Genomic DNA, 12,647 nt, shown 5'->3' on the forward strand with positions numbered 1-12,647 from the left:
GCGATTTTAATTTCCTTTATGAAGACCCTACTTCCGGCATAAAAAGCCAATATTTTTCTCTTTAGCCGCCTTCACCGTTCGTCGTCGATCTCTCTAGAGCTCAGATTGCGTAATTGCGCTGTGCTCTTTTCTTGTGGACATGGGCTCAAACTTGTAAGTAGTTACATGGAGTTTTATGCTTTCTTTCACAGAGGTCTCTATTTCAAGCGACTGCTTTGCAACGGTTTCCCCTTATTCATAAACAATCTCTGTGCAGGTGCTGCTGCTGTCAGGCATGTTGCACACGTCACATTTGTCGTACAATGGGTACGCCTATCCTACCTGGACACAAGACCTTGTTCTTGGCTTGGCTTTGGCAGGCTTGGGCTTCATACCGGCCTATGCCGTCGCCGCATTAATGAAGAGTGGATGGGTAAGATCTGTGTAATGCTTGCCATCCAATGAAGTGACTGTGATGGCTCACTTCGCTGTAGGCTTGCACTAAGTGTTTTGATGCTGTGCACCTATGTAGAGAAACCTGAGGCGGGGGGGGGGGGGGGGGGGGAGGGGAGGGGGGATGTCTGTCATGGTCGCCGTCACCGCAACTACAAAGAGTCCATAGTAGGTACCGAATTTTAGCACATCTATCACTCCCGCCAATCGACGGATGCAAATTGTCAAAGATGAGACGTAGCGCTAAGTTTAGATTACTTATCGTGAAATGAGCCGTCCAAGCAATCCTTGATGAGAACCTACCAACGCTGCTAACGATGAATGAAGAAACTGGAATTCAGAGTGAAGAAAATGGAGTTCAAAAACATTTAATGGCGTGAAAGTCATGAGCAGTGACAGAATAATGAAACATTGTCTGTTATTTATGCTCCATTGCGTAGAACGCTCATTTCGGCATAGGCTGACGCCACACTATTTTAATCTAAAAGTCCAAAGTGTCAATGCTACAGATAGCCAAATTAATCGGAACACTAACAGTGGGGGCATTGGTGTTGAGAAATTGGTCATCAAAAGGGGTGGGGTGAGGTAACGACAAAAGAGTAAAGGAAACCTAACGCATGCAATGCAGAGAGTGAGAATTTAAGACCATCGACTATTGGGAAACCGCAGATATCTCAGAAGAACAGCTTGAGGGGCTAGTTGGTGCTGCATAATACCCAGAAATGTGGCGCAACGAACACAAACACATGCGAAGAGACACAACACACGCGCAGATATGTTGGAGGGCTAATGGAAGACTGTGCTGCAAAGAACAAAGAGTTGCCCCCTTGTGTAAGCGATGCTTCAAAAATCTTAAAGCGTTCCTGACAGTCGGAAAAACGCTAACATCGCTCTGATCGATAAAAAAGGGATTGTCAAGGACTCGAAAAATTACAAGCAGGTCAGCTGAATAACCGTTATCTATTAAGGGATGCAATGTGATGATGGTGCTGATCGAGTTTGGAAGTCATGGTGCAGAGTGGCATTGCTACATTGCTGGCGTCCCTAGTACGAAATGCTGATATGGTTTGAGCAACGCAGCCATATTAGCAATTACCAAAACGAGCTAATAGGGTTTGAGAAACCATGGACTGGAGCTAACCAAACCGTCAGACTGGCTTTCCTCAATGCTACTTTACAATCTTGACAATATGGACCAGAGGATAAAAACATGCGCTATAATATAACAGGGCAGAAAGAGTAATTCTTTAAAGCAAGCTTCTTGAGATAAAAGTATTCTCGCGACCATATATAGCTACATCATTGGCTAAGCCGTAAAACTTCTGTGAAAAGTCGATTACCAGGGTAATCAGCAACTATGTGCGCTCAGATGAGCTCAGAGAAATGTAGCAGACCATCATGGCAGCCAACGTCAATCGTTAGCTCTATGTAATCAATTCATTTTCATTGGTGCTGTGATATTAAAGATTCCGGCTGTCGATAAAGATCAAAAGGGCGCATGGGGGCACAATTTCTGCAAAGTTACGTTTCTACGAGCGGACACGTCGCAATCCTTTCGCTTTTTTCCTGTGGCTCAACCGGCAGGATGCGACGTGGCCGTGGTACTGAAAATGTTATTGCCGAAATGGAGTTTGGGAGTCGTTGTGCATGGTGGCCCCGCTACATGGTTGGCGTCTCTAGGCCGGGACTCCTCATGACGAGGCTCCGTCTCGCGCCTGCTTCAACGTAGCCCGTTTATTCTAACGTTACTCCTCTTGTAACCTCCTCTACCTTTAACAGCAACCTCATTCGCTTTCTACAATTCTTGCGCTTTTTCGCCGCACCGGACTTCAGCTTCGGTCACCGGGAAACCGAAGTCCCTGGTCACTTGGTTAACGCTGCCGGTGTTCAGCCTGACCATGAAAAAGATTCGCGCCGTCAGAGATTTGTCGACTGCGCGTTTACCCACCGATTATCGAAGCTTTATTGGCTAAGATCTCCTATTTTCGATTATTCGTCCCGAACTTTGCAGCACTTGCCTTCCCTCTCACCCACCTACTGAAGAAAGACGTTTCTTTCTCATGGGGGCCGGAACAAGTTGCAGCTTTCTCGAAGCTTATTGCTGCTCTCACTACACCACCTGTTGGCCTATTTCAACACATTCGCCCTTAACTCCGCATTGATATAAGTGGCCATGGCATTGGAGCTATATCCGCTCAGCAACAACACATCCGCACAAGGGTGATTGCGTATACCCACCAACTCATGTCTATATGCTTGAACAAAATTATTGTATTACAGAGCGAAAGTGCCTGGCGCTTGTTCGGGCTATAACGAAATTTGGCCCTTATTTATTTGCCGCCCGTTTACTGTTAGAACAGGACACCACGCTTTGTGTTGACTTTTTTCCCTTAAAGACCCTACTGGTAGTTTGAAACGCTTGGCATTACGACTGCAAGTATATACCTTTTCTGTCATCTGTAAGCCCGACCGGCTTCACTAAGATACAGACTGCTTGTCCCGTCAACCCGTCGACTTCCCTAGTCCTTCTGACTGTGACGATGCCGCATGTCTTCTCTGTCTCGGCCTTTTCTAACACAGCCGATGAACAGCGCTTGGATCCTTCGCTGATTCCCTTATCCACCGTCTTACCTCCTCGGCCACTCTGATCCATCCCTCGTCTTACTTGTACTCCACGGGAACGCCCTATATCGACATAATATGCAACCAGATGGCGCTGAGCTTTCGCTCGTCGCTCCCAACATCTGCGCTCCACCACATTTGAACAGTTTCATGATGCTGCCACGGCTGGACACCTGGGTGTCTCTCCTGCGCCGACGTTTCTACTGGCCGGGGCTCTGGAAGGACCGTCCAACACTACGCTCACACATCGTGTAAACTGTCAGAGTAGGAAAAGAAAACCCTCCCTTTTGCCATCAGGTCACTTGCAACCGATCCACATACCGACTCACCCGTTCCCCTGTTTTGGCGTTGACCTTCTTGGGCCCTTTCCAGTCTCTGCCTCGGGGAATAAATGTATCGCCGTCACCACCGATTACGCTACGCGGTACGCTATTACCTGCGCCATCCCAATCAGCTGCGCTACAGACGCCACTGACTTCCTTCTAGACAAAGAGATTCATCATGTCACCCCTCGTGAACTGACCGTGACCGCTGCTTCCTCTCAAGAGTGGTTGACGAAATTCGCCGTTCGTGTTTCATCCACCACAAATTCACCGCCGCCTATCACCCCTAGATCAACGGCCTCACGGAACGTCTAAACCGTGCGCTCACAGACCGGCTGTCTATGTATGTGTCTGACGACCACAGGGATTGGGATGTTGATCTACATTTCTGATGCACGCTTACAGCTCGTCTTGCCATTCTCCCGCTGGATACTATCCATTCTACCTGTTCTTTGGCCGACACCCGTTACTGCTCCTCGAGACCTCACTACCCGCGGCTGACGCCGCCAGTTCTTACCCAGTGATGCCGTTGCCTGCGCTCATGATTCCCGCCGGATTGCTCGTGACAGGCTCGCAGCATTTTAAGACTCCCGAAAATGCCGGTACAACAGTCGCCAGCGTAATATGCACTACACTCCTGGACCTCTCTTCTTGCTGTGGCTTCCGTGCCGTCAAGTGGGGTTGTGCGAAACATTTTTGCCCCGTTACACGGGCCTTTACCGTATTTGGCGCCCCTTTACCGACGTCACATACGAAGTTCAACCTGTGCATTCGAAGTCCTCGTCCGCAACGCCACCCTCCGAAATTGTGCATGTGTCCCGCCTCAAGCTCTATCATTCACGTTCTATTTCACTAACGTAGAACGCACAGGGACTGCTTTTCCCGAGTGGGTAGTGTTACTTAGCGGTAGACGCTAGTCGGTGCGCCAGAGGATGATGAAGGGGGCAGACTGTCTGAAAAGGACGACGCTGAGGGTAGACAGAACTAGGTAGCAGGCCGTCATTGCACCCGCCACCGCTTCGGTGGTGGACGACGGCTGTTGCGACGTGCTTCTCACTCCCTCTTCTTTTTCTTTCTTTATTTTCTTGCTGTCCGCACGAGGCAGCTGAGGTGGCTCAGCTACAGAGCCAGTAGCAGGCCCGTGCAGTTTCTTTTCCTTTTACCTATAGTTGCAACAACAGCTTAAGGTGCACTGGTATCGTACAGCACACGGACGCCTCTACGTTGCGCCCCCGGTGAAACACAGCCACCGGTGGTCGCGTTCGAACCCGGGCACTCCGGCAGAGTAGTCGGGCATATTAACCACTGTGCCACCGCGGCAAGGGAACGGTTTTTTTTGCATAAGTTTTGTTTAATTAGGTTGTTGGGAAAGGAAAGCGCAGCATGTCTCACTTCTCGGTGAAAATGTATACAATTACACTAAATGACATACAGATGGAGGTACATATGGCGTCGGTTCGAATCCCTACCGCGGACTAGCCTCCAGCTAGGGAGCAGAGTGGTATGACACCACTCCTGAACGCAGAGCCGTGAAAAAACAGTTGCGTCAGAATTTCGATACGAAATCATGGGCGTGCAAGTGAATTGATGCTCGCGTTACCACCGCAACAGCGCCGACGCCGGCTTTTTGTGGCATGGGGCCTTAAAATCAGGAACGGTGTCAGGCAAGGTTTGGTTTAGTTTGAGAGACGCCGTAGTGGTGGGCTGCGGAAATTTCGACTACATGAGGTTCTGTAACATGACTACTTGAGGTAATAATAGTTTTATTATTATTATTATTATTATTATTATTATTATTATTATTATTATTATTATTATTATTATTATTATTATTATTATTATTATTATTATTATTATTATTATTATTATTATTATTTCTGTTGTCGTTTCCTGACTATACGTTTCCTCACACATGACAGGAACCCTCCGTTTCCTGGTTTCCGATTGAGAAAGGGGTGAGGTAAGGCTGCATACTGTCGCCCTGCCTATTTAACCTATATGCAGAGTGCATCATGAGAAAGGCCGGTCTGGACGAGTCTTCAGCTGGAGTGAAGATTGCTGGAAAACGTATCAACAACCTTAGATATGCGGATGATACCACTCTAATGGCAGAAAGTGAAGTGGAACTCAAGAGACTTCTGATGCGCGTACAAGAAGAGAGTGAGAAGTTTGGGCTTAAACTGAACATTAAAAAGATGAAGATCATGGCGTCTTGCCCTATCAAGTCCTGGAGCATCAATGGACAAGAAGTGAAAGCTGTGACGGATTTTCTGTTCTTGGGCGCCAAGATTACCTCGGAAGGAGACTGCAGCCATGAAATTAGGAGACGCCTGCTTCTGGGAAAGAGAGCAATGGTTAGCCTTGACCGCCTAGTAAAGAGCAGAGACATTAGTCTGCCAACCAAGATCCGTATAACCCGTGCTATGGTCTTTCCAGTTGTGATGTATGGATGCGAGAGTTGGACTGTGAAAAAGGCTGACCGCCGAAGAATTGACGCGTTTGAATTGTGGTGCTGGCGAAGACTCTTAAGAGTTCCTTGGACTGCCAGGAGATCAAATCAGTCGATATTGTCGACCATAAACCCTGACTGCTCATTGGAGGGTCAAATTCTAAAGTTAAAGCTCAGCTACTTTGGTCATCTGATGAGAAGAGAGGAGTCGCTGGAGAAAGATTTGATGTTGGGAAAGGTTGAGGGTCGCCGGAGAAGGGGTAGGCAGCGAACGCGATGGTTAGATGGCATTCTCGAGGCATTGCAGATGAAGCTATGTGATGTTAAGAAGATAGTGAGAGACCGGAAAGCGTGGCGTGACATGGTCCATAGGGTCAGGAAGAGTCGGACACGACTGAACGCCTGAACTGAACTGAACTGAACATGACTACTTGAGGTAATAATAGTTTTATTATTATTATTATTATTGTTATTATTATTATTATTATTATTATTATTATTATTATTATTATTATTATTATTATTATTATTATTATTATTATTATTATTATTATTATTTCTGTTGTCGTTTCCTGACTATACGTTTCCTCACACATGACAGGAACCCTCCGTCTGCCTGATGCCGTCGGTGCGGTGGGGCCCGAACCCGGAAGCGCGCGTGCAATGCCAGTACGCGGAGAGGGTGCAGCGAGACTTCGCCTCCAGCATGGCGTGGACCAAGAATCAGGGCCCCATCTCGCACTTTCGCTGGCAGCCACGCGGCTCCTCTTTAAAGTTGTCGTCGCAGCCGGAAGGGGGCACCACTACGGCTACTAATGTCGGTCGTTCGAATAGCTTGACGCCAGGAATTCCTCTGTTGGAAGGGTGAAGCTTCCCGCAGTGTCACCTTTTAACACGCAGTAAATTCTCGTCCCCTTTTCTGAATGGGAAAACGCATCAGCGGATCTACTGCCGCTGCCTTGTGCAGGGACAATTTACTTGACGCTCGTCGGTTTTTGGCTACGGCTGTGTTTTTTGCAGGAACTTCAGCCCTCGAATAATTTAAAGTCGCACTTTCACGTAGGCATAATTTTTGAACCACTTCATTTTTCTATGCTTAGCTGTGTTTTGACAACGCTCCATGAGTGCGTCCCGTGCAGCCGCGTATTTTCATTCAAGGCGTCTTTGTGGTATGCATTCGGGCTTGTTTTTCACAAATGAAAGAAGCACAACAAGATGATTCTATGAGAGATGCCATAGTGCATTCTGGAAATTTCGACCACACCATACACCGGGAGTTCTTTAATGGGCACTTACATAGCACAGCACACAGGCGCCTTGTTTTTCGCCTACATCGTAAAGTGACAGCCGCTGCCGGGATTGACCTTACATCTCAGGGTTCAGCAGTAGAGAGCAATAAAAGAGCAGCTTAAAAATATTGGTGCTAAGGAGTGGATGCAGCACTTTTCTTCCAACGAGTTGTAACACATTCAAAACAGTGGCACATTATACGCTTTGAAAGCAAAAGTTATTGATTAAAAAGAAGTTAGCAAAGAACATATTTAAGACACTGCTAAAAGCAACACAGTTGTAGGCCCCTTCGTAAGAGCGATGTTGTTTCCCAGCGATGTGAAAGCCTTAAACAAGAGGCAATGAAGAAATCGCTTTCTTCTCTATGAAAATGGCGGGTTGCAAATCCGCGGCTGTCGACAGTGAGCATGCCCATTTCAGACTTTAAAATTGATGACATTTGTATGATGAGTGAATAAAATAATTAGAAGCGCATTTTCGGCGTTTAGCACACTTCAGTTAAGCGTAACTCAGTGACTACCATTGACTTGTGCAGAAACGTTCTCACTGTCGTATGTGATTGAAGTGATAAAGCTACGTACATAATACATCTATTCATGCTAAAAAAGTTAAATGTGCGCGTGCAAACCATTACACACGAATATAGATTCTTAATTGCTGGGTTTGGTTTGGTTTGGCTTTGTCTGTGGGGTTTAACGTCCCAAAGCGATCCCGGCTAGCTATGAGAGACGAAGTCGTGGAGGACTCCAGAAAGTTCGACCACCTGGAGTTCTTGCACTGACATCGCACAGCACACGGGCGCTTTGCTTTTCGCCTCCGCCGAAAAGCGGCAGCCAATGCCGGAATTCGATCCCGCATCTTTGGGAGCAGTATTCGAGCTTGCGCCACCCCGGCGGGTCCGACTCTTGTGTATATTCGGAAAGAGAGGACAAAACTTCGATGACATCTAATTATCATTAGCTGTGGTAATACAATGACATAAGAACCCCGCTGTGAGCTCATGTATTACCGTACACACAATGCAGGACTGCGCATGGCATGGAGGCTATGTTTGGCGTACGCGACGCCAAGCCATAACAGATTACCACCTCATACAGTTTGGTCTCTTGACTCAGCTCAGCCTTGGAAGGTCAGATCATATACCAGAGATGAGAGGTCGTTGATGTCTCACGTCGTCCCAATGGAATTGCATTTCAGCTTCACTGATTGTGGCAGCGTGGCTACAACGTCACTTTTATCCTTTGTTACGAATATAGAAGCCCCGTCAGATTGAGCATCATCGCGTTCCTTCGACTAGTTGATGGCACGCGTTCTTGCCTTTACGGATGTTTTTATTTAAAATGCTGGTTGCCTTAGAATGTAGTTCATTGCTTTGTGGTCTGCTGGCCAGTATAGTAAATGCACTCTCGCATACTAGTGCCATCCCCTCCCCCACCCCCTCCAAAAAAAAAAAAAGAAAACGGAGCATGGACCTGTGGAAAAAGTGCTCTCCTTCGTCAAGGACTATTGATGCGGCGAACACCAGTATCAAGCTTAACATCCGGGTTTCCCACACGCACCCAAGCTAGACACATGTGCATCCGCTTGCAGGGCGCGCCACGAAATGCAATTTTGTTCATTCGTGTACTCCATTTTATTTTGGAGGCACTAGTACGTCTGCTATTTCTGTTGCCGCGGGAGATGCCTTATGCAGGCACCTTAGCTGTGGCTTCAGCCAACTTTATCCGCTTACGTTGTTGGTATAGCCATGCAGGGTTTGGGGGTTATCCTTGTAATAACGCTCAAAGGGCTATACGCGGCAGTCAGTTTCCAGCACCAACGTGCTAGCCCTTGCAGTCAGAGTTGTGAACCCCAATTCGCGGTGCAATAAGTCGCCACCACAGCGGGTTCAGGCCAGGGGGAACAGACACGAGTTGCGTACTCCAAGCAAGGTTTATTCCGCCCGAGTAATTATACACAGCAACACAAAGGCTGCTTTGGCCAGCTAGGAGCCGCATATTCAACAGCGGCTCCGCAACCTGGGCAAGAGAAGTCGCCGCCAGGCGTGACCTGGAGGCCACGACCAGCAGCCGGAAGGCCACCCACGGAATGGCGGCAACATAGTTTTATTTATTTTTTGGCCTTCACTAAATAGAGTTTTTACCACCACCTCCACCACCACCACCACAAACACTTAACCGCGCACATGCGCGTCCACCGGCCGCAAGACAAGATGAAATCGCGAGAGGCACTGCGCTCCTTCTAGACTGTTGAGAAGGCGTCACTCCAGAATTGTAAGGGCAGGAGAGAAAGGCCCTACCAACGTTTTTAAATTGGCCCCATAACATTGCTGCATGAGCATGAGATGCAGTTGGGGTGGCGGGTATGCTTTCCTCGCACCATCTTCCCTAAGGGTGCGCGCGTAACCTCGCGTGATAATTACGCGTGGTCGTTATAGTGATAGGGGACTAATGTGCATCCTCTCACAATCCTGGTCTGTGTCCGGGTATTAAGGCTCCAGGTCAACGCAATGAGATGTACGAGAGATGAATTTATACAATATTTACGGTACAAGGCACAACAATACTGGCACGGGGGCCGAAAGTTACTGGCTTCACGCGACTGTCCTCGCACATCGACGGCCAGGGAGACTCCACCACGTCTGCTCCAGGCGCGCAGCATTGCACGCGACGACTCTCACGACGGTCTCGACGTGTCTCGACCGACCACCGGCTGAGCGCCTTCTTTTATGGGGTTCAGAAAGCCGTCGGTCTTCGAGCGCACTAGGTTCCCGCTGCGGTGCGAGGAGGCGGGAGAAAAGGGCGCACCTCCGAGGCGTCGGCGGTCGTTGAGGCACCAAAATGTTTGTTTGGCCTCTGCTCGGACAAGTCCAAACAATCAGACGCTGAGGCTTCTCCTACTTGCGCCGGTGCTATGCGGAGCAGCATCGGGCTTGTAAGCGGGCGTCAGGCGTAGAGGTGCTCACGGGCCGACATTTTGAGCCCGAGCCCAGCCCGCGGGCTCAACGTTACAGACCCGAGCCCGGCCCAGCCCGATTCTGAAAGGTACTGAGCCCAGCTCGGCACAGCCCGGCCCTCAGACTTACGGCCCGGCCCGGCCCGTCATGCGATAATTGCAGTTGAATTAAGCTATGAAAAAGGCAAAAAAATAATTTCAGGGTAACTTTATCCAAGATCTTGGAACGCTGGGTTCTCACGTTTGAGACGGCAAATTTGCTGAATATGTAGAGGCACAGCATGTACGTAGGATGAAATTGTTGTGCAAAACAAGTTATGCATTGAATTGAGGCATTTGCGGCGCTACTGGATAATGAACCCGACGCTAGCGCTGAAGTTTCTTTGGTGCTACAACTTGTGGCTGGAATAACTAACATATTCTTTGATAGTAACGCAAGTTTTCGGTAAGCAGCTTGTTTGCTTCTCCAAAAGTGCACTAGCTCTGAACTTTAAACAAGTAGTTGGTTTTGAGGTCTAGTGCTCGGTGAGCTTACCATGAGCCTTTCACGTGAACTGTTCGCAACAAAAGAAACAAGAAGAAACTCTTGCACCGCGGATGCTTTTAGCTGTGTCCAGCTTCAAATGAGGCCATGTCGAGGTAGGAGTCATATAGGCGACGGCATGGCGCGAATCTTGAAACGGATACCTAAACATCAGCGCCGATGTTACCAAAGCGGAAATGCGAAACTCGAAACTAAATAGTCCACAAGCGGCCCCTCTTCTTGGTCACTGACGGCTACCAAATACCCGTTCACGACGAGGAGGCGGGAAGGAAAAGGGTGGACTCAGAGAAAGAACTCTGAAGCTCTCGTGTGGGGAAGACGCGGGAAAATGCTCTGCATTCTAGACATCGTATACGGCCGTATTCGCGCTTTCACAAAGGTTGCATGTGTTCGTGATCGGTGTCTGGCCCGGCTCTGCCCGCCTGAGACAAATGTACCTTGGCCCGGACCCAGCCCGAGCCCGGACCGCTGGCCGGGTCGGGTACGGGCTTTCAGGCCGGCCCGAGCCCGTGCACAGCTAGGCGCTCACCCGCCCTCGCTCGTCTCCGGTCATCGGTCGCTGCAGGAGCCGCGGAAACCGCGGCTAGATGCCCGATCATAACAATCCCCACAAGGAAGATATTTTCTATTTGGTTTTGGAATTTTATATTATTGCGAAAGCATTAATGCGACAGCCAAAGCGAGACCTCGGGTGGCTGCAGCTACGCGGTGAAGAGCCGTAGGTATACGGTCTCCTCATAAAAAGATCCGCCTGTAATGAGATTTGAATTCACGTTACCTCTATGCCACGGGCAGGAGCTGCCAACTCGGGTCGCTCCTTTCATATGGGAGGGTGATAGCAGAATCAGCCTGCCAGAATCGTTTGCATTCTCGTTACCCCCATGACACGCAGGCACGTCCATACGGCTTGGTTGAAGCGTGACTTTATATGTGGGCTGGTAGCTTACGCTCTCGCGTCATACCCTTAAAGGATGAGCTTAAGTGTCCCCAATAATGTAGCACCTTACACTGATATGGTTTGATAAGGGAAAAATGTATCAGGCAAAAGAAGCTTCCGCTGTTGCTTTCGAAATTCAACTAGGATTAACCAGAGCTAAACCACAACTAATTTTATTGCGATAGCAATACTACGCCAGGTTTCGGCCCGTCGTGTAACCCCGGGAAGGGGCACGTTTGACCTTGAACAGTCGCGAAGACGAAGACTAAAAGGAAGAAGACGAAGACGACGAAGAACGCTCGGTCACCCGCAGCTAATGATTTCGCTCCACATTCGGTTCAGCAGCATTGAACCCTTCTCATTTATATGTGGGCTGGTAGCTTGCGCTCTCGCGTCATACTCTTAAAGGATGAGCTTAAGTGTCCCCAATAATGCAGCACCTGACATTGATAGAGCGCGATATGGCAATAATGTAGAAGGCAAAAGAAGCTTCCACCGTTGCTATGGCAATTCAAATAGGGTTAGCCAGAGTTAAACCACAACTAGTTTTTTTGGAATCTCGCTACCGCTAACAAGGAGGTGAGGTGCTACCCTAAGTGCTCATTGAGTGCATAAAAACTCATGCTTTCATCAGCGTCGAACAACGATCTTGCTTGTGCTTGACTCCGGATTGGACCACCAGATCGTAATGTCACAGTCCACCTGTCCTGGCACGTGTAGCTCAGTGTTTTCGCACGGCATCATCGGTCTAAACATTACAATCTGGTTAGAATTGTCTAACGCCTGAATGTTCACTTGTAGTGCTCGTACACTAAAAAAAAAAAAAAAAAAAAACAGTCAAATCTGGCATCTCTCGCGGGAAGCGAGTACGGAACCTCATAGCTATATCATATATAGCGATAACCAAAGTGGAAACGCAGGAGTATGCATATACGTAAGGCTACCCTTGGAAGCAACCGTAGTGACACTCCCAGTGCCTGCCGAAGATGGGGAAGCAGTGTGTGTTGAAGTGATTGCTTTGGACTTAGTTGTGGCTGGTGTCTACATCTCACCGCAAACAGGAGACGATGCTGCACTCAAAACCTTCGCAAACGG

This window comes from Amblyomma maculatum, chromosome 9 (genome assembly GCF_055883805.1).
Source record: "Amblyomma maculatum isolate TAMU_Amacu chromosome 9, ASM5588380v1, whole genome shotgun sequence".
In the NCBI taxonomy this organism is placed as follows: domain Eukaryota; kingdom Metazoa; phylum Arthropoda; class Arachnida; order Ixodida; family Ixodidae; genus Amblyomma; species Amblyomma maculatum.